General features: G+C 45.2%; 1 long non-coding RNA gene across 2 annotated transcripts; it reads left to right on the top strand.

Moving 5' to 3' along the window:
• Positions 1-1,190: 1,190 nt before the first annotated feature.
• On the top strand, positions 1,191-5,759 carry LOC123041380 (uncharacterized). 2 transcript variants are annotated; one of them, XR_006418493.1, is made up of 6 exons: positions 1,191-1,533; positions 1,776-2,125; positions 2,343-2,427; positions 2,900-2,998; positions 3,958-4,046; positions 5,380-5,759. It is a non-coding gene; the product is annotated as an uncharacterized lncRNA (long non-coding RNA). The 2 variants fall into 2 exon arrangements; XR_006418495.1 differs by lacking the exons at positions 1,191-1,533; positions 1,776-2,125 and having other exon boundaries at positions 2,293-2,427.
• The last annotated feature ends 15,392 nt before the right edge of the window (positions 5,760-21,151 follow it).

Below are 21,151 nucleotides of genomic sequence, written 5' to 3'. Positions count from 1 at the left end.
CATTTGCGCGGCTAGATTAATTTTTATATAATATATATTTTTCTTGTTTTTTAAACACTTGTTTAATGTTTTTATAAAGTTTTAATGTTTTTTTTGTTTTTTAATATTTGTTGTCTTCCCATTTTTAGTTTGTTTATTTAAAAGTATTTAACATAACAGGATGACATATGCCAGTCTTATTTTTTTTAGGAAACTACACCGTTTGGTGCATTTTAAGTAACTATTATCATCCGCAAAAATAGATATGTTTATTATGACATTCATCTTGCTTCCTTGAGATACGACATGCACACTTAATAGGGTGATTTGAGCTTTATCACGGAAAATAACTAATCAGTCCGGTTTGGTTTTATTTCATTGGCATAAGGTCATATGTGATGAGAGCCCTGTAGTTATTGACACGCACCTTACTTTAAGTTGATGGTACACCTGTTAACTAATATTAATTAGATTGATGAGGAAAAAGAAAATTGTGAATGGTGTTGGCAATGTAATGTAGATTTGATCTATTTTATATTTCTGCTAAATGATCTGCATATAGTTTTTGTAAAACATGTTTATTTTTTCTTGTGACATTCACGTAACATTTAAATTACTCCCTCTGTTCATTTTTATAAGGCTTTGTAGATTGTTTCACACATTATGCAAAACAGCTCAATTTCACTTGTTTGAAACAACTTATAAAAGTGAATGGATGAGTATTGTTTTTTTTAAGGTTCTCATGTATTTTATTTAGCTTTACATATGCGTTGTTTTTTAAATTATGTATCTGTTATATGTTTGATCTTTAGTCCATTTATTTTTTATTTCTTGTAAAAATATATGGTAATGATCGTTTTATTTTTTATGAATTTATGAAGCAAATGGACCCAATCGTATCAGAAACGAAATATGAAGTTGCATCTTTATTTTTTACCCGTCTCAGTTTATTTAGTCAAAACTATGTAACACGTCTTTCATCATTTAAAAAAGAAACTGTGTAACGTGCTTCCCATCCCACCATGTTTTTTAGAAGAAATGTGCACGTTTTTTTTGAAGGGATGTACGCTGCTCCTTCTTAGTTGTGCTAGAGGAAAAGAATGCGCACATTTCTTCTTTGCCTTTGAAGGGTAGTTGAAAGAAACTGAGGCGCCCTTCCATGGGTGATTCTGCCCCAAATCTGAGTGCCCTACCCGTCAATGGGGCGATGCTGTACCAAATCGCAAGGGGAAAAAGAAATTGAAGCTGCTGCTCCAAATCTGAGTACCCTGCCCGTCCATGGGGAGATGCTCTACCAATTCGCAAGTGTAGCTATTGTAGCAGTTTGATTTGCTTGCCCATCCATGGCCAAATCTTGGAGGAGGTGATCTTTGTGGCCATTTTTTGCCGAGGCCAGGACATGCGCTGTGGATCTGGCGTCTCCCACCAGCGATGCGGCATCTCACTTTTGCCTATGTAGTTCATTGCCGCTGAGACATATGGCTGTGTCGTTGGGTTCAGGGCCCATCTTCTGTGTATCGTTCCTGTCGTCTTAGGGTGCGGACATGCTGACAGGTATGAATCGCTTTGTGCTCTCCCATTCGCCTCTTGCTTTGCATAATGTTCATCGTAATTTCATTTACCAATTTTTTTCCTGAATGTACGCCTCTCCTTAGTTTCTAGCAGAGGGGAAAAATATAGGTCCTTCTTTCCTTCGTCCTTAATGGGAAAAAAAGAAATGGAGGCCGCTTGCCATCACCAAATTGATTCCCAAACCATTATGGCTGATTCATTCCTTCCTATTTCTTTTCGTGTAGGTACTGGCGCAGTTTGCCGTTGAGCAGGGTGCACGGATGCGTTTGTCGCATTCTCGATGGTCTGGATCCTTGACAACCTTGTTGAGTCCGGCAGTGTGTTCTCAAGTTTTGGCCAAGCTGATGACCTCTTCTTGGCTTACGGCTAGAGGTCTATGGCAGAGGTGTTGTAGTTTGGCCCAGTGGAGGAGGCTGCGAGGGAAATCACCGAGTCAACTGCTGAGTGAGTTATTAGATCTGACATCTAAAGAATACAAATAGCGGCTAACGACCATGAGATGCTGGCCTCCTCGTTGTTCTTGTTGTCAAGCCAATACTAACTCATTGTTCTTGCGGTCAGGCTACTACTAACTGTAAGTGCCAACTGAAAATTATTTCTTGTACTTTATCCATAGCAGTATTGTACTCCATGTATTTTTAATTTTTTCTTTGCAAGAAATTATGCCTTTTCTCTTAATAAAGGCCTTATGAACCGCAAGTTGGTTCATATGTGTCAACTATTTTCTTAAACTGCAAAGTCCTTGCCTTCTGTGTGCTAATCTGTCACCTTGGATATAAAATTTGTTATAGGTTTGTTGAGTAGCTCACTTGTGCCAGCAAGACACCATTGATTTGCTTATATCCAGTCGTGCTATTAAGTTACTGATGAAGCAAGGTATGTTCCTTTCTATTGTGCTCGTGTTATATAGGTTTGCTAAAGTATAGTTTCTTCAAATTGTGAAGTAAATCCTAATGTGTGAAAGTCTGGTCTTGTAGTATGTTCCTGTCTATTGTGTTGGCCTCCTAAAGATTTTCCTAAAATAGCATGTGCATAAAGGAAACTACATGAAGAAAGTTATCAATCTGTTTTAAACTAAGAACATTGGTAACGTCCACACCCTGAATCTAATAAGTATCCCTCTTATCATGGTTGATGTGAGTCAAATACTATTACTTATCTTGGTCGATACAAATAGACTGTCGCACTATTTATTTCATAAGCTACTGATCCACTAATTATCTGGATAACATCCTTTTTCTCCCGGCCTTTGATTTCGGTACTTCATCTTCTTCTTCAAGCACTGTATTGTTGGCTTTTGCTTTAACATGTTTCTTGTTCCCGCAAACACCTTTTTCCTTTTTTTCAGGCATATTCGTCTCAGTGCATTCATCCTCTGACTCATCTGATATTACAACAGATCTCAGTCTCCTTTTAGTGCCACTGTGGAGCTCACGTGATGACGATGGTATTTTGTCTTGACGCTTATCTTTATTTAATGTAGTCCCATTGCCGTCATGTGGCTCCTCTTTCACAGGCACCAGTTCACATGAAAGTTTGCCAGATGAAACTTTATTATTCTGTGACTGCAAAGATAAACATTTTGAAAATTAGACACATCTCTAAAATCTGAAGTGTGTACATTGTTAAAAAAACAATCACCTTTCTATCTGGCATGTTTTGCTTCTTCATTAACACAGTGTCCACCTCATCATCCATCAATTCCTATGAAACATATATAAGATGAATTAGTTAAGGAATCTGAAAATGGTAAAAAGTTAATGAAGCTTTACCTCCTCAGCTTTATTGTCCAAATAGAGCATCTCAAGCCTATCATCAGGCACAAATGATCTTTTTACGGCATAATTTTGTGTGCCAAATGTGAGATTGTTATCATTGAGCTTGAATGTAAATATGAGTCTTTTTCCACATAATTGTTGAATAATCTTTGGCGCTTCTTCCGATTTCCCATCCTGTGTGTCCAGTAGATTAGATGCAGATGTATTAAGCAATCTTGCAGCCTCCTCATCAAATAAAGTGCAACTTGTAGTAGATGTATGGTAACTAATTTGGAGTCGAACACGGTACCTAACACATGATTCCTGTTAGTGGAGAGTAAATATAATATAACTTTTTTTCATATTTTAGAAATATAATATGCTTACCATGGTGTGACCTTTTCTGGATATATACCACAACTCTTGCAATAATAATTGTCGGTTTCCTTGGTAGCCAATTTGTGGCACTTATCACATGACATGTACCACCATTGAATATTTTCTTGCAAACGATCCACTGTAGCTATGACGGTGAACACAAAATCCTAATAAAACAACATTAGCATTTGGGTGGGGTGTGGGATTAAGAGGCATATATAAGCAAAATATGGTTTCATTGTAACTAATATTAAATGAATTGTCCATGCAGGTCTTATCACGTATCACGGAGATTGATGATATCATTTATTGGAATTTTGATGCGTTACCTGGTCTGGCTGGTTTCCATGCCTCATTGCAGTAAGTTCTTCTAATGTTCTCCTCCTATAAAACATCTGTTCTTCTAGTGTTCCTTGATTACGTCTATCTATACTGCCCATCTTTGGTAAGGTTTCTTCGGCTGAGTTCCTGCACATGTATGAAGTAAATAAGAATATACAACCTTTAATCAACCTGACTTAGTAATTATGAGTGAAAAAATATAAATCGGTGGTGTTTCATACCTATCAAGAAGTTCTTGTGTTTCTGGTATATCCAGATCTATATATATCCTTGTGGCACTCGTTGACTTTAGGCACAAACCTATTTAATCATTCAGTTAGAATTTGTAACTGATAAGAATAGCATGTAAGATTTATGCACTTACCATTGAATCTCTGCACCATCGTTGATGTGATAATAAGGACAGTTTGGCTGCCGATTACATCCTTGATCAAAAAATAAGCAACCTTTCCCCACAATGTGATTCTGATTTTATCACCCCTAAAGAATATAATCTAAGAAGTTAATGCTAACCACATGGGGGAGGTTTAGTTAAATTTGAGACATGCATATGCACTTACTTTGGCATTAGGATTTCAATCTCGCGGATATATGAAGGTTGTGGGTTCCTTTTTGTTATTCTTGTCTCCACTGGCTTCATTTGAGTTAGTAGTCCAATGATATCTGCATATTTGGAGATTATAGTGATATAAAAATTAGAAATATCCATTATTTGGAGGTCGTAATTACATCCATAAACATACCTGAGCATTGTGTATCTTTTTCCGCCCTTTCTTCTAGTGTGTCCATGGTAGCAAACTCGAAGCAATATTCCGGGAAAACTTCCGAAGATCCTTTTATTTCGTTTACCTTTGTATTGTATGCAAAATATATTTTAATTTCATTGCTCACTGGCCTATATTTTGTGGATTCCACGACCTTAAAATTGCTGAATGCATAAATAGACTTTTCATTGATCTTTGATCTAAAAGTGTCTATAAGATTCTTCCAGATAGTAGCATGGATTGTTTCACCCTGTTAAAAGAATCAAATAGGGTTAGTAAGTTTCTTCATCTGACAGAAAAATTCTAATTTAATATATTAGAAAACGGACCTGCTCATCCATCAGTATCATATCTAGGCTAATAAGCTCATCGGTCGTAGGATTCACTGAATCCCACATTCTCATTACTTTCACTTGAATATTCCAATTCTGTCCGCTTGTAGTCAAGTCGCTCAACTTCTTGTATGCCATATTCTTATATATTCAAAACTAACAGGGAACAATTTATCAATTGATATAGTATTTATGAAGATTCTATCCATCAAAAGTAAGCTTGTGAAATAACAATTACCAAATCTGATGATTCAGGCTAGATTTGCTTTGGCGTCAATTCTTTCGACTTAGATTGGAGCAGGCGTCGCTTCGTCGGGCGTCGAGCGTGCTTTCGCGTGACTATGTCGGGCGTCGAGTGAAGCGGCTGGAGGTGGCTTTTTCGTCTGGACGTTGAGTCGCGTGTGATGTGTTTAAGTCGTCGTAGTCGTTGGCTTCTAATTGTTTGGTGGGTACTTGTGCATCCGTGTGTACTTATTTATATACTTTTAGGTGTCTTGGATTATGGTGGCTGAGACCGGCTACAAATCATATGCCAACACCGTGTGCAAATCAGACTTATGCACCGTGTGCAAATCAGACTTGTTTTATTTGCATGTATTTGTTCCTGATCTGGAACTTTCCTCACGTGAGGTGGTTGTCCTTGTTTGTTAATAATAGGCTCCTTATTTGTTTAGGTTAGAGTAATATTTTTTCTCTTATCATTGATCCATCGATGGGAAGTTCTTTTCTACTATATTATTTTTTTGGAACCTATGTGCAGTACTTCAACGTGGCATGTTCTGCTATATGTACACGTATTATATTCTTACGTAATGCTTTCATATTTTAATCTCAGCCGTCAATACGTAAATTCAAGGATCAAGATAATTTAATCTATGTGGACGCACGTGGTGGCTTGTTTGCCTATCGTTTTAATTAAATAATAGACTTGAGGATGGGCTGCGCCCAAGAAGGTGCTACTATCTCTTCGACTGCTACCACGGCGACTTGGACAAGGGTGGCCGGGCTGGGAGGCGGCGGGCTGGAGTCTGCGGCCATCTGCTGGATTGACGGAGTCTCTGGGCCGACTGGCGCAGTTCCCAGGCCGGGCTCTAAAGTCCCTGGGCCGACTGGCACAGTCCCCGTGCCGGGTTCGGAAGTCCCCGGGCCGTCTGGCGCAGTCCCCGGGCCGGGTTCTGAAGTCCCCGGGCCCGTTTCAACTGTGATTTTCTTGAGGCTGTCTACTGGGGCTCTGGAGTCGGATCCGACTACTTCTGGAGGAGCCAGCACAAAGATGGAGTCTGACTCTGGTGAAGGCTTGATAGATGGCTTGAGGATGCGCTGAAGGGCGACGCCGGAAGGTATTGCTTGGTGAGTGGAGCCGACTCGTCCCAAAGCATTTGTTTGATCGTTGTCATTTCTTGGCACGTGAAGGAATTCGCACCCCTCAAAATATCCGCTGAGTTGTTGCACCAGGAAACGGTAGCTCGCCATGTTTGCGTCTTTGGCGTCCCAGTCGCCGGATGATTGCTGAACCACCAAGTCGGAGTCGCCATAGCACAGGATCCGGCGAATGCCGAGTTCTTTGGCAAGCCGGGGCCCATGAATGAGCGCCTCATATTCGGCGACGTTGTTGGAGGCGGCGAAGTGGATCTGCAGCACATATTTGAGCTTGTCGCCTTTAGGGGAGGTGAGGACGATGCCGGCTCCCAGGCCGGTGCGCATCTTAGAGCCATTGAAATGCATCCGCCAATGGGTGGAGTCAGGCGCTGGTGGCAGGTACTGGGTCTCGGCCCAGTCGACTAGGAAGTCGGCGAGCGCCTGCGACTTGATGGCGGTGCGGGGCTGGTAGTAGATGGTGTAAGGAGCCAGATCTATAGCCCATTTGGCTACTCGACCGGAGGCGTCTCGGCTTCCGATGATCTCGGCGAGTGGAGCGGTGCAAACCACAGTGATCGGATGCTCTTGGAAGTAGGGCTTCAGCTTCTTGGCGGCAAAATGCACACCGTAGCACATCTTCTGGTAGTGAGGGTAGTTCTGCTTGGAGGTCGACAGTACCTCGCTCAGGTAATATACCGGTCTCTAGATGGGGAGCGCCTTGCCCTCCTCCTTGCGCTCGACTACAATGATTGTGCTGACTACCCGGCTGGTGGCGGCGATGTACAAGAGCATGGGCTCTTTGGGAGTCGGAGCCGCCAACACGGGGGGAGTAGTCAACATCTTCTTTAGTTGGAGAAATGCCTCGTCCGCCTTGTGGTTCCACTCAAAAAAGGTGGTCTTCTTCATCAACTGATACAAGGGCAGAGCTTTCTCGCCCAGCCGACTGATAAACCGGCTGATGGACGCCAGGCAGCCGGTGAACTTCTGCACATCCAACAGTCGGCTGGGTACCTCCATTCGCTTTGATCTTCACGGGGTTGCACTCTATGCCGCGTTCGGAGACCAGGAAGCCAAGGAGCTGGCCGGCTGGTACTCCGAAAACGCACTTCTCAGGGTTGAGCTTGATCTGGAATCGGCGCAGATTCTCAAAGGTCTCCTTGAGGTCTTCCATCAGCGTCCCACGCTTCTCCGTCTTCACCACCACATCATCCACATAGACGTGGGCATTCCTGCCGAGTTGCTTGAGGAGGCACTTCTGCATGCAACGCTGAAAGGTGGCGCCGGCATTCCTCAAGCCGAACGTCATCGTCAGCTAGCAGAAGGCTCCAAACGGCATGATGAAGGCGGTCTTCAGTCTGTCCGCTGGGTTCAGCTTGATCTGGTGATATCCTGAATACGCATCTAGGAAACTCAGCAGCTCGCATCCGGCTGTGGAGTCTATCACCTGATCAATTCTTGGTAAGGCAAACGGGTCCTTAGGGCAGGTTTTGTTGAGGCTTGTGTAGTCGATACACATCCGCCATTGCTTGTTCTTCTTCAGCACCAAAACCGGGTTTGCTAGCCTCTCTGGAAAAAACACTTCCATGATGAAGCCGGCTGCCAGGAGCCGGGCTATTTCTTCTCCAACAACTCTTCTTTTCTCTTCTGACAGGCGGCGCAAGGGCTGCCTGACGGGCTTCATATCCGGCCTGACGTGTAACTTATGCTCGGCGAATTCCGTCGGTACACCCGGCATGTCTTTGGGGGACCATGCAAAGATGTCCCGATTCTCACGGAGGAAATCGATGAGCTCGCCTTCCTATTTGATGTCAAGGCCCGTGCCCACGACAGCGTATCTCTCTGGGTGCTCTGGGTCCAAGGGTATCTTCTTGGTTTCTTTGACCGGCTTGAATGATCCTTCTGCCTCCGACTCCTTGGGGTCGGGCGACATCTCTGGCTGCTTCCTGGCCATCACCACGACTCGGACAAGGAGCCACTTCTCGGCCGCGATCACCAGGGACTCGGCCAGCCGACTGCTCTCGGCCGCGCAGGCGGATGACTTCTTGTAGTCGCCGGCTACGGTCAGAATTCCCTTGGAACTCGGCATCTTCATCTTCAGGTAGGCATACTGGGGAACCGCCATGAATTTGGCCAAGGTAGGTCGGCCAAGCAGGGCATGGTACGGGCTCTCCAAGTCCACCACCTCGAACCAGACCGGCTCTCGGCGGAAGTGATCTTTGTCTCCGAAGAGGACGTCTATCAGGATCTTGCCGATCGGCGAGCAGGAGAGGCCGGGTACAATTCCATGGAACACGGTCCGGCTGCTCTGCAGCTGTCTTCGCTTGATTCCTAGCTTCTCCATGGTGTCCTTGTACAGGATGTTGATGCTGCTGCCTCCGTCTATCAGGACTCGCGAAAAACGGGCGGCCCGCCTATCAGTGGCCAAGGTAGCACCCAGGACCAGAGCGTAGGAGCCCGGGCTCGGCATCACCTCTGGGTGATCTGCCCGACTCCAACTGATAGGCCTTTCGGACCAATGCATGAACTCTGGAGTATCTGTTGCTACTGCATTTACTTCTTGTTGCTGTTGGTGCCTGCTGCGCCGGTCATCTGCCACACTGGTGAACACTACGTAGGCTCCGTGCTCTTCTGGGAACTCATCTTGCGCACGCCGATTGGCCGAGCTGCCGGCTTCTGGGGCGGCGGTGGAGGCGGCGGTCTAGCAGGCGGCGGTGGAGCAGGGCCGTCTCCCTTGGCGATCCTGGTGAGCCAGTGGCACTTTCTGGTGGTGTGGTTCGACGGCTTCGCGCTGCTGTGGAACTTGCAGGGACCATACAGAGTCTGCTCATAGGAGAAAGCGGGCAACCAATTGGACTTGCCGCCCTTCTGCCGCTTGGCCGGAGGCTGCCCCTCCGGCTGTTGATCTTCAACTGTCGCCACTTGCCGACTGTTGGAAGTCGGCTGCTGGGCCTTGTGCTTGTTGTCGTTCTGTTGCTGTCGCCGACTGGTGTCTCCAGCTAGAGTTCTGGGAGCTTGAGGGGTCACCTTGCCAGCATCGCTAACTTGGATCTCTGTCTTCATGGAAGAGTCGGCCGTGGCGTACTTGTCCGCTATGACTAGCAGTTCATCGAGGGTTTCTGGCTCGTCGTAGAGGAGCTTGTGTTTGAGGAGGGTGCCCTCTCGGCACCCGGCAGTGAAGTATTCGATGGCCTGCACCTCGTGCACACCCTCGCAGGAGTTCCGAAGCTCCCCCCATCGTGTGAGGTAGTCGCGCGTTGATTCATCAGGGCCTTGCACGCACAAGGAGAGCTGGCGCGGCTTTGGAGGTCGCTTGTACATGCTCGTGAAGTTGCGGATGAAGGCTTCAGTGAAGTCAACCCAGCTGTTGATGCTGCGGGGCTTCAGGCTGTTCAACCACGTCCGGGCCGTGCCCTGGAGCATGAGAGGAACGTACTTCACGGCAACTCGTTTGTTGCCGTTCGCTATGCTGACGGCTGTGGAGTAGTCTATCAGCCAGTCCTCCGGCTTCATGGAGCCGGTGTACTTGGGTGTGTCTCGGGGGAGCGTGAACCCTTTGGGGAAGGGCTCGTCTCTGATGCGGGGCCCGAAGCAAGGTGAACCCAGCTCATCTTCCTCTTCCAGCGCCAGGGACCGGTGGAGTCGGTCGATCCGATGGCGGGCGTCATTTTCTCTGACTCCCTCTCGGCGGCCAAGGCGACCTCCGAGAGTCGGATGCTCAACGGGCAGCGGGGAAACTCGCCGCTCTCTTCTGGGCGGGGGAGGCAGGTAGTCGTCCCGCCGCTCTACTGCTCTTGGGCTGCCGTCTTGGTCGCGCTCGATGGTGATGTGAGTCCGACTGTGACTGACAGCCGGCTCCTTCTCCTTTCTTCCTCGGACTCCACCAGTCGGCGTCCGAGAGGTCGCGCCTTGATCTCGGCGGGGAGGCAAGTCGTTGTTCGGCTGCTGCAACGCATCTGCGCGGCCGCCGGCCGCGTTTTGCGTAGCAACCACGTCAAGGAGCTGCTGGACTCGCTCCGTCATCACACGGCGCTCTTCGCCCTCAAAGTTCTTCAGCTCGTCAGTCGCCGCTTGGGCGGCGCGGATGTTCTCCGCTGGGGTGGCGTACACGGGGTGTTTTTCCCCGAGCAAGTCGGCGATGGCTGCGCCGCGCTGCCGGACCGCACCTAGATGGCTCGGCCCAGTCGGAGCCGGCGAGCCGCCTACGGCGCGATCCATCTCACGCTGGTATGCCTCTGACAAGCGCCTCATGCTGGCCAGCTTCTTGGCGCCTTCGATGATCTGAAGGCGGCGCGTCTCTAGCGTCTCGGCATCTGCGTCCTCTGGAATGGGTGCGGTTAGGTCTTGCAGGGCCGCAGCTAGCGGGTCCTGGGCTTCTTCCCCGGAGTGCTCACCGTGGCTGATGACGAGCACCTCCGTGATGGCGCTTCCGCCGCTCTCCTCGTACGAAAGCGGCTCGTTGTAGACCACCATGTTGGTGGGAAAAATGTCAAGCGACACGGCGTCGGAGTCGACCAGCATCGGGTTGGTGGAGCCTACGGACTCCAAGTCTACGGCAGGCTCGCCGGCGACGTGGAGTTGGTCGAGGAGGCCCGCGAGAAGGCTCTCGGGGCCACCCGTGCCTGCGTCGGATGCAGGTTCGTCGGAGAGGCGCACCTCGCCGACAAGTTCGGCGAGGCTGCTCGCGGCGCAGGCGGCCTCAGCGCCGCGTAGCGCGTCGACGCAGACTCCATCTGGCGAGCCTGGCTGGCTGCGCTCGCCAGGGAGGAAGAGGGTTCCCGTCTAGAACAGATCTCCGGATGACGGTGCACCTCGCCCCACGGTGGGCGCCAAATGTCGGGGGTTGGGTGCGACATATGCTAAAGGATGGCTTATCATGGTGGGGGCGAGTAGAACGTCGCCGGTGCCTGGAAACGGGATAAGGCGTAGACATGCACGCCGGCGAATCTTACCCAGCTTCGGGGCTCTCCGGGGAGATAACACCCCTACTGCTGCTCTGCGGGGTCTCCGCACGGTCACTTAAGCAGAATGGTTACAATGGTGCTCCTAGAGCTGTATCGAGAGGTAGGAGAGAGCAAGGCTAGTTCTCTCCTTCCTGTGCTATGTGGTCTATCTCTCTCAAGGTCCGAACCCTTTGCATGGGTGCCCCGGGGGGTTTATATAGGCCTACCCCCCGGGGGTACAATGGTAATCCGGCTGGGCGCGGGCCCCAGCCGTCTGTCTCTCAGGCCGCCGCCTTTCCCGCCGGCTTCTGGGGCCCGCCGACTGGTGGGTCCCGCGGACAGGCTTGACACTGTGCGGTGCTCCTGATGACGCAGGCTTGGTCATCGGGTCGTGGCAACAGTGCCGCCGTCTATCAGGCGATCACTATCGCCACTCCCCATCTAATCTGGTTAATGGCTTGTGGGGCCCTGGAGGGGAGACGACCGACTCCGGGGAGGCCGACTCCCACAGGGCCGTCTTCGTGCGCTCGGGCCGCCTTCGGTCCACCCACTGACAGGCGGTCCCGTGGTCTTCGGGCCGTACAGGCCGGCGTCATGGGCACAATGCGTCGCGCACTGTGGCTGAGGTCAGGGCAGGCATGGCAACAGTGCCGCGCCTCGCCGGAGATCTTCTGGCGATACGGCTCACTGTAGCCATGCCAGTCCCTCGTAGGCATGGGGGGGACAGCTATGTCGTGTCCGCACCCCGCATCGGGCCTTGCAAAGTGTCATGGGCCGACTCTCATGGTCGGCTTCGGCGGAGGTCGCCTGCTTGGAGTTGGCTTGCCCTGGAGTCGGCTTCTGGGACTCGGCTCCTCTGGAGATCGCCTGCAGGGACTCGGCCACTCTGGAGATTGCCAGCTGGGACTCGGCCTCTCTGGAGGTCGCCAGCTGGGACTCGGCTGAAGGGGCGCGGCCGGCCCGGATGTCTTGAAAGATCTAGGGTCCCGGGTCAGCCTACCCGTGGCCCATTACTCCGACAGTCACCCACCTGTCGGGCCCAATTGTCATACACGCAATGGCAGGAGAGTCCCTCCCTCGCCCATGAGCGTGGTGGCTGGCAAGACTAGGAGAAGCTTTCGCTACACGCTCTCCCTCCCGCACGCGATGGACATGTAGTCGGTGTCAGATGGCCAGGAGCGTACTGTAGTACTCCTCCAGTGCAGTAGTACTCCATCATTATTCGACTTCACAAAGAGGCGAAGAGCCAAGCGCAGCCCAGACGCTCGTGTGGCAGTTTCATGTGTAGAGTAGTCTAGGATAGCGTGTATCGTGCCTGTAAGCTTAAAATCGTTGGGGTCGGCTCCATGCTATGTGGCCGTCTTGAAGTTTTTTAAAAATAATTAAAATAGTCTACTGGCCCTACCTGTCACCCTGGTGATTGTAGTTTGCACGCTCATCTGGTCAAGACAGGAATATATATTTTAATTTGTGGTGGGTAAATGTTAGAGGTTGCAGCAAATATATTATACACTGCGGGTCTTTCAGCCAAGTTTAGAGGTAAGCATGTGGGGCCAGTGCTATGATGTGTCGCGTCAACTCGTACAATGAGGAGAAGCTTGATTTTACTACTACACGCCTTCTCCCTCGCCCATGCGCACGGTTGCTCGCAAACGAGGACAGGCTTTTGCTTTGTACTTCTACAACAAGCTATCCCTCCCGCTCACGGTGGACGGACATGCAGCAGTGGATTCGACACTATAGAAGCAGTAGTAGTAACATCATTGTTCGTCTTCTCGAAGAGGCGAAGAGCCAAGCGCAATCCGAACATGGTAGTTGTGAACATTGGAGCACGCATATAGCCAGGCTCTTGCATGAGACAAAATTGCTATGTGAGCCCACTATTGTACTAATACGTACAACTAGTTGCTAGTATAGCCCTGTAAACCAGAAAGGAGTATTTGCCCTTCTAGAGATTTCAACAAGTGACTAGACTACACCGAGACGGAGTACATATGGAGCAAAATGAGCGAATCTGCACCATAAATAAATACGTAGTTCTATCATTTTCCTCTCCGAGGTGCACAATATTGAGTATACTGACTAGTCTCTTTTTGACACGCATTTATTTATTTTTGACACAGTACAGACGCAAGCGCTCAAATACACACGCATACACTCACCCCTATGAACGCACACACGCATGGCACTATCATCTTGAAATTTACGAAGTCACCATAGGCACCTCATCGTCGACGGGAACGTCTACTGACTCCTGACACGCGATAGACGCGAGTGGAAGTCGCCTCCATAGGTGCTTGAATGCCAAGGAGGGAGAGGGTAGTGGTTCCCGAGACATTGAACGGTCAATGATGCATCCTCAATTACATGCAGAGGGAATTAATTGGAGAAGCAGAATAGAGCCAACACAATGTGAATGCAACACAGTATGCACTCTCATATAAAGGCGCCCCACCACTCCAATCCATCTACTCCCAAGTCTCTGCGCAACACTGCTCACTCCAATCCGAACCAAAAGTGACCAGAAGCCACAAGCACATATGGAGGCGATGGACGTGAGCGGCAGTCGACTGTGCCAAATCATCCAAGGCGCCGGCCAGCGGCCCAGCACCTTCGAATTATCTTTGCAAGTCTTTGCAAGTGGGAATCTCCTCTGAATTCTTCTATGTATGATTGAGTTATCTTTGCAAGTCTCTTCGAATTATCAGTTTGGTTTGGCCTACTAGATTGATCTTTCTTGCCATGGGAGAAGTGCTTAGCTTTGGGTTCAATCTTGCGGTGTCCTTACCAGTGACAGAAAGGGTTGCAAGGCACGTATTGTATTGTTGCCATCGAGGACAAAAAGATGGGGTTTATATCATATTGCATGAGTTTATCCCTCTACATCATGTCATCTTGCTTAATGCGTTACTCTGTTCTTTATGAACTTAATACTCTAGATGCAGGCATGAGTCGGTAGATGTGTGGAGTAATAGTAGTAAATGCAGGCAGGAGTCGGTCTACTTGTTGCAGACGTGATGCCTATATACATGATCATGCCTAGATAATCTCATAATTATTCGCTTTTCTATCAATTGCTCGACAGTAATTTGTTCACCCACTGTAATACTTATGCTATCTTGAGAGAAGCCACTAGTGAAACCTATGGCCCCCGAGTCTATATCTTATCATATTTGCTTCCAATCTACTTTTATTTGCATCTTTACTTTTTGCATCTATATTATAAAATACCAAAAATATATTTATCTTATCATACTATCTCTATCAGATCTCACTTTCGCAAGTGGTCGTGAAGGGATTGACAACCCCTTTATTGTGTTGGTTGCGAGTTCTTTGTTTGTTTGTGTAGGTGTGTGGGACTTATGAGGAGCCTCCTACTGGATTGATACCTTGGTTCTAAAAAACTGAGGGAAATACTTACGCTACTATTGCTGCATCACCCTTTCCTCTTGAAGGAAAACCAACGCAAGCTCAAGACGTAGCAAGAAGGATTTCTGGCGCCGTTGCCAGGGAGGTCTTCGCTCAAGTCAAGACATACCAAGTACCCATCGCAAACTCATGTCCCTCGCATTTACATTATTTGCCATTTGCCTCTCATTTTTCTCTCCCCTACTTCACCCTTGCCGTTTTATTCGTCCTCACTTTCCCATTCTCCTCCTCTCTCTTTCGCTTGCCTTTTTCCGTTTTCTCGTGTGTTAGATCATTACCTTGACGTTATGGCTAGTCCTCCTATCCTTATTATTACTCCCGAACATGAAATTCTCAGTTTTAAGCAAAGGGAGGGAGAAAATTTAAAATGCTTGGCATAGAATTTGCAATGCTCAAAATAGATCTAATAGGAAGCTTTCTACTTCCGTTCTTCTTCGCAATTTTTATGTAGGCATCACTCCTTGGAATATATGTGTTCTTCATACTGTTGCCGGAGGTGATTTCTTGAGTAGCCATACGTTTGACGCATATAATGCTATGTTAGATTTGTTTGGCCCACCACCACTTTTGGTTAATGGAACTGTTTTAACTTTAGAACACGTTATGCAACGGCTTGATATTATTGAAAATAAAATTGCCACTATTGAGTTGATTGAAAATTTGGATAAAAAGATTCATAATCATATCACCCAATATGGATCTAGGGTTGGAGTTACTTTGAAAAATCTTAAAGAGAAAGAACCTATAGTTAATGAAAAAATAGATCTAGATTCTGCTAGAACCAGTAAACTTGAGGATATAATTACCAACTTAGGTTCGGCGTTTTCTTCCATTAAAACACTCCAAAACCTCCTACCAAGACCGCCAAGTTTATTTATGTTCCTAAAAATAAGGGTGAATCTTCTAGTAAGGGAGACGCGGATCTCAAATCCATAAGTGTTCATCCCAATTGTCTCTCTATCGTTAAGGAACCTTTCGCTACAAAAGATATCTTGAATTTTTGCCTAAAGGTTTAATCATTGCTAAAAAGGAAGAAACCGCTAAAGATCATAAGTTCTCTATTGAGGAATTGAGTGCCAAAGATGGCACTACTTAGATCTATCTTCGCTTTTATGCCTAGCTAGGGGCGTTAAACGATAGCGCTAGTTGGGAGGCAACCCAATTTTCTTTGTGTTTTTTTGTTTTTGTTCCTGTTTAGTAATAAATCTTGCATCTACCTTCTGTTTAGATGTGTCTTTATCTTTTAATTAGTGTTTGTGCCAAGTAGAACCTATAGGATAACCTATGATGGTAGTTGATTTGATTCTGCTGAACAACAGAAACTTTTCGCTCACGAATTTAGTTTTGTTAAATCACAGAAACGTGATTTTGCGTTGATTATTTTTGGTTCTGATCAACAGACAAATTGTCCAGGACTTCCTATTTTGGTAGGATTTTTAGAGTTCCAGAAGTTTGCGTTAGTTACAGATTGCTACAGACTGTTCTGTTTTTGACAGATTCTGTTTTTCGTGTGTTGTTTGCTTATTTTGATGCATCTATGGCTAGTAAAATAGTTTATAAACCATAGAGAAGTTGGAATACAGTAGGTTTAACACCAAAATAAATAAAGAATGAGTTCATTACAGTACCTTATGTGGTGGTTTTGTTCACTAACGGAGCTTATAAGATTTCCTATTGAGTTTTTGTGTTGTGAAGTTTTCAAGTTTTGGGTAATGCTTTTATGGACTATGGAATAAGGAGTGGAAAAATCCTAAGTTTGGGGATGCCCATGGCACCCAAAGATATTAAAGGATAGCCAAAAGCCTAAGCTTGGGGATGCCCCGGGAAGGCATCCCCTCTTTCGTCTTCGTTCATTGGTAACTTTACTTGGAGCTATATTTTTATTCGCCACATGAAATCATTATTTATTTATATTGGTGTTAAACCTACTGTATTCCAACTTCTCTATGGTTTCTAAACTATTTTACTAGACATAGATTCATCAAAATAAGCAAACAACACACGCAAAACAGAATCTGTCAAAAACAGAACAGTCTGTAGTAATCTGTAACTAGCGCAAACTTCTGGAACTCTAAAAATTCTACTAAAATAGGAAGTCCTGGACAATATGTTTATTGATCATCAGCAAAAAGAATCAATGCAAACACACGTTCCTGTGATTTATCATAACTAAATTCGTGCGTGCAAAGTTTCTGTTTTTCAGCAGAATCAAATCAACTATCATCGTAGGTTATCTTATAGGTCTTACTTGGCACAAACACTAATTAAAACATAAAACCACATCCAAACAGAAGGTAGATGGATTATTTATTCCTAAACAGAAGCAAAAACAAAGTACACAAAATAAAATTGGGTTGCCTCCCAACAAGCGCTATCGTTTAACGCCCCTAGCTAGGCATAAAAGCAAGGATAGATCTAGGTATTGCCATTTTTGGTAGGCAATTCTTCAATAAGGCCTCTACCTTCTTTAGAATTTTCTTTCTTTCTAGGAAAGTGTTCCATGCCCTTCTTTAAGGGAAATTGGAATCTAATATTCCCTTCCTTCATATCAATAATTGCACCAACCATTCTAAGGAAAGGTCTACCAAGAATAATAGGACATGAAGGATTGCAATCTATATCTAGAATGATAAAATCTACGGGCACATAATTCCTATTTGCAACAATAAGTACATCATTAATTCTTCCCATAGGCTTTTTAATAGTGGAATCCGCAAGATGCAAGTTTAGAGAGCAATCATCAAAATCACGAAAATCTAGTAAATCACATAGAGTTTTGGGGATAGTAGAGACACTAGCACCCAAATCACACAAAGCATGAAACTCAAAATCTTTAATTTTAATTTTAATAGTAGGTTCCCACTCATCATAGAGTTTTCTAGGGATAGAAACTTTCATCTCAAGTTTTTCTTCATAAGATTGCATCAAAGCATCAACAATGTGTTCGGTAAAGGCCTTATTTTGACTATAAGCATGAGGAGATTCTAGCACGGATTGCAACAAGGAAATACAACCAACCAAAGAGCAATTTTAATAATTAAATTCCTTGAGATCCAAAATAGTGGGTTTAGCAATATCACGGTTTCTATTTATTTCAATCCCACTTTCATCAATTTCATCATCAAGATCTAGAAACTCTGAATTCTTAGAACGCCTTCTAGGTAAAGGAAGATAATCTTCAGATTCATTAAGATTCATATTGAAAAACAAAGATTTAATGGGGGACACATCAATAACTTTTAGATCTTCATCTTGATTTTCATAGGGATTAGAAGAACACGCATTAATAAAGGCATCTTTGGAAGCACGCATCCTAGCGGTTCTTTCTTTGCACTCGTCAATGGAAATTCTCATAGCTTTGAGAGACTCATTGATATCATGCTTAGGAGGAATATATCTAAGCTTTAAAGATTAAATTTCAAGAGAAATTATATCAACGTTTCTAGCCAAATCATCAACTTTAAGCAATTTCTCTTCAAGCAAAGCATTAAAATTCTTTTGTGAATTCATAAACTCTTCAACACTACTCTCAAAATCAAAGGGCATCTTATTGAAATTTCCATAAGAGTTGTTGTAGGAATTTCCATAATTATTAGATGGATTGCTAGGATAAGGCCTAGGATTAAAATTCCCTCTATAAGCGTTGTTTCCAAAACTATTCCTACCGACAAAATTCACATCCATAGATTCATTATTATTCTCAAGAAAAGTAGATAAAGGCATATCATTAGGATCAAGAGGAGTATTTTTAGGAGCAAACATCTTCATAAGTTCATCCATCTTTTCACTCAAAACATTGATTTCTTCTATAGCATGCACTTTTTTACTAGAAGATCTTTCGGTGTGCCATTGAGAATAATTAGCCATAATATTATCAAGCAATTTGGTAGCATCCCCTAACGTAATTTCCATAAAAGTGCCTCCCGCGGCCGAATCTAAAATATTTCTAGAAGCAAAATTCAATCCGGCATAAAAAAATTTGTATGATCATCCATAAATTCAAACCATGAGTAGGGCAATTGTGAAGCATTAATTTCATTCTTTCCCAAGATTGGGCAACATGCTCATGATCAAGTTGTTTAAAATTCATGATATCGTTCCTAAGAGTGATAATCTTAGCGGGAGGAAAATACTTAGAGATAAAAGCATCTTTGCACTTGTTCCAAGAATCAATACTATTTTTAGGCAAAGATGAAAACCAAAATTTAGCATGATCTCTAAGTGAAAACGGAAATAACTTCAATTTGACAATATTGTTATCCGTATCTTTTTTCTTTTGCATATCACACAAATCAACAAAATTGTTTAGATGAGTAGCGGCATCTTCACTAGGAAGGCCGGCAAATTGATCTTTCATAACAAGATTCAACAAAGCGGTATTGATTTCACAAGACTCATCATTATTAAGAGGAGCAATCGGAGTACTAAGGAAATCATTATTATTGGTATTCAAGAAATCACACAATTTGGTATTATCTTGCGCCATGGCAACAAGTAATCCAACACACAAGCAAACAGAAAGGCAACAGGAAAAAGGAAAACGGGAAAGAGAGGAGGAGATTGGGAAAGAGAGGGCAAATAAAACAGCAAGGGTGAAGTGGGGGAGAGGAAAACGAGAGGCAAATGGAAAATAATGTAATGCGAGAGATAGGGATTGTGATGGGTACTTGGTATGTTGACTTATGCGTAAGCCTCCCCGGCAACGGCGCCAGAAATCCTTCTTGCTACATCTCGAGCTTGCGTTGGTTTTCCCTGAAGAGGAGGGGGTGATGCAGCACAGTAGTGTAAGTATTTCCCTCAGTTTTTGAGAACCAAGGTATCAATCCAGTAGGAGGTCACGCGCAAGTCCCTCGTACCTGCACAAAACAATAGCAACTCGCAACCAACGCTTAGGGGTTGTCAATCCCTTCACGGTCACTTACGAGAGTGAGATCTGATAGAGATAATATTTTTGGTATTTTTGATATAAAGATGCAAAGTAAAAAGGTAAAGGCAAAACAAGTAAAATAAAGTAATGGAGATTGATATGATGAGAATAGACCCGGGGGCCATAGGTTTCACTAGTGGCTTCTCTCAAGAGCAAAGATATTCTACGGTGGGTGAACAAATTACTGTTGAGCAATTGATAGAATTGAGCATAGTTATGAGGTTATCTAGGTATGATCATGTATATAGGCATCACGTCCGTGACAAGTAGATCGAAACGATTCTGCATCTACTACTATTACTCCACTCATCGACCGCTATTCAACATGCATCTAGAGTATTAAGTTAAAAACAGAGAAACACCTTAAGCAAGATGACATGATGTAGAGGAATAAATTCATGCAATATGAAAAATACCCCATATTGTTATCCTCGATGGCAACAATACAATACGTGCCTTGCAACTCTTTCTGTCACTGAGTAAGGACACCGCAAGATTGAACCCAAAGCTAAGCACTTCTCCCATTGCAAGAACTACCAATCTAGTTGGCCAAACCAAACGGATAATTCGAAGAGACTTGCAAAGATAACTCAATCATACATAAAAGAATTCAAAGAAGATTCAAATATTATTCATAGATAAGTTGGATCATAAACCCACAATTCATCGGTCTCAACAAACACACCGCAAAAAGAAGATTACATTGAATAGATCTCCACGAGAGAGGGGGAGAACATTGTATTGAGATCCAAAAAGAGAGAAGAAGCCATCTAGCTACTAGCTATGGACCCGAAGGTCTGAAGTAAACTACTCACACTTCATCGGAGAGGCTATGGTGTTGATGTAGAAGCCCTCCGTGGTGGATGCCCTCTCCGGCGGAGCTCCGAAACAGGCCCCAAGATGGGATCTCGTGGATACAGGAAGTTGCGGCGGTGGAATTAGGTTTTTGGCTCCGTCTCTGGTCTAATGGGGGTACGTAGATATATATAGGAGGAAGGAGTACGTCGGTGGAGCTTCGTGGGGCCCACAAGGCAGGGGGGCGCGCCCAGGGGGGCGTGCCCTCCACCCTCGTGACCGCCTCGTGGCTTTCTTGACGGAGGGTCCAAGTCTCTTGGATCTTATCTGATGACTAAATCACGTTCCCGAAAGTTTCATTCCGTTTGGACTCCGTTTGATATTCTGTTTCTTCGAAATACTGAAAAAGGCAAAAAACAACAATTCTGGGCTGGGCCTCCGGTTAATAGGTTAGTCCCAAAAATAATATAAAAGTGGAAAATAAAGCCCATTATAGTCCAAAACAGTAGATAAAGTAGCATGGAGCAATCAAAAATTATAAACACGTTGGAGACGTATCACTCACCCACTAGTTTTC

This window comes from Triticum aestivum, chromosome 2B, assembly GCF_018294505.1.
Source record: "Triticum aestivum cultivar Chinese Spring chromosome 2B, IWGSC CS RefSeq v2.1, whole genome shotgun sequence".
NCBI lineage: Eukaryota > Viridiplantae > Streptophyta > Magnoliopsida > Poales > Poaceae > Triticum > Triticum aestivum.
The sequence above is the reverse complement of the archived record's forward strand: the minus strand, read 5'-3'. Positions and strand labels throughout refer to the sequence as shown.